Consider the following 1,972-nt stretch of genomic DNA (forward strand, 5'->3'; position numbering starts at 1 on the left):
ATTTTAAAACTTTTACATTAAAATATTAAGTTGAATATATATAATAAAATTGCATGTATACATAATGTGATCATTTGATAAATCTATACAGTTTTTAATGATTACTAAACTCTAATGATTAATATCCATTATCAAACATGCTGTACATTAGAATCCAAGAAATTGTCTGTGCCCTATTATCAATATTATCAATAACTCTTAATTTCCCACCCCAAGCCTCTATAACCACCAATATACTAATCAACAAGAAGTTCTTGTATGATGAAGACTGACCTTGATCCTCTACAGCTTCTCTGTCTCCCTCTCTCTCTCTTCCTCTCTCTCTCTTCTCTCTAACTCTTTTATATTAGTTATCTTTTTCTTCCTTTTCTTAGTGGGCACTGACATGTAACTCACAGTACCAGCATGTGGCTATCATCCACAATGAGCTTTTGATCAGAGAGACCTACAAGGTTACCTAAGAGAAAGAGATTTCTGTCAGAGTACTTGATGACCCACCGAAGGTTAGGGGTAAGACCCTACTGGTGAAGATACCTCATGCAGTTGATACATAAAATGGAATGGCATGGCTGGAAGCTGGAAGAGAGTCAGTCCCCAGACAGTCAGCATGTCTAGTGCCAGAAGGTGCTACATGGGTGACTGGGGTAAAATGACCAATATCTGTCCAAGCAACTCATGGTTGAACCTGCTTAGCAGCAAATAACCTGCCATGATGCTCACACAAGTGCAATAGTGGCACACAGCCATGGTGGGAAACCAACTGCTCTTGATTTGGCTAACTGGTCCCCTCAGTGGAATGGGACCCATAGCTATAGCTGGGAAACAAGTCAGAACCATATCAAAACATGAGACTGCTCTCCATTATCAAGCTACCATCAATCATGGGCTACAAGAGGGCCAAACCTATTAAATTCTCTATAAAAAAGTAAGGGTTAGTGCCAAGCGTCGGGTCCTGCTTCTCAGGCTGCAGGGATCTGAAGGGGCTAGGAGACTGGACCAGACACATGGCATCGCAGTGGCAGAGTGTGAGGGCCTCCTTATGCAGGCAATCACTTCTGAAGGAAGAGCATCAGAAGGAGGTGGCTCGGTCCTCTGCGGGTCATCTGGAGACATCCATGCATCCCCTGGGATCCCTGTGCAGACAGTTCCAAAGGAGGTTGCCCCTGAGAGCTGTCAGCCTCAACCTTGGGACTGGCCCCTCTTGGAAATGCCTAGAAGCCCCAGAGCCCTAACAGCAGGGTCTCCAGGCTGCAGCTCCCTCAGCTAAGAGTGCCTTGGGTGCCATGTCCCAGAGGATTCAGGAGTCTTGTCAGAGTGGCACCAAGTGGCTGATGGATACTTAGGTGATAGCCAGGAGAAGGAAGAGAGGGGTGCAGAAGGACAGAGGCTCCCCACCAACCAGCCCAAGCCAGAAGAACACTCAGCTATGTAGGGTCACCAGGAACCTCCAGGAAGGGGGCATTCCTACCTGTCTGCCCACCCATGGTGCCAGCTGAGGAAAGAGGCTGCCCTGCAGAGCCCCTGCTCTTCAACAGAGCCCCTCTGCACTCCCAGTGAGTCAGACAGCGACCTAGAGCTGGTGGGGCAGGAATCCAGCATCTCCAGAAACTGTCTCGAAAACTGGACGAAGCCATTGTGGCTGAAGAGAGTGGCAGCATGACTGCTGCCCTCACTTGTGACTGAGGACAGCACTCTTCAGAAGACAAGTCCTGTCCAGCTACCAAGCCAAGATATCTGTGCAATCCACCCCGTGAGCTTCTGAGAGGAGACAGCAGTCATCAGCACCCATAGTCAACACTAACAAATTTGACTAACACGGCCTACAGCACTTCTGCTTCAGCCAAATCTGGCCCCACCAGTGACCACTGGCCACTGCCTGAGAGTGACTTGGGGAGACCTTGGAGAGGCCAGGAAAATCATCCCTGCTCCCCCAGGGGACTTTTGAACCTAGACATTCATCCCACACTCGAGT

General features: G+C 48.3%; 1 pseudogene; it reads left to right on the forward strand.

Annotated features, from left to right (window-relative positions):
* The first annotated feature begins 969 nt into the window (after positions 1 to 969).
* Positions 970 to 1,683, forward strand: LOC101611070 (annotated as a pseudogene).
* Positions 1,684 to 1,972: the final 289 nt, after the last annotated feature.

The sequence above is a fragment of the Jaculus jaculus genome, chromosome 4 (assembly GCF_020740685.1).
Source record: "Jaculus jaculus isolate mJacJac1 chromosome 4, mJacJac1.mat.Y.cur, whole genome shotgun sequence".
NCBI classification, from domain to species: Eukaryota; Metazoa; Chordata; class Mammalia; order Rodentia; family Dipodidae; genus Jaculus; species Jaculus jaculus.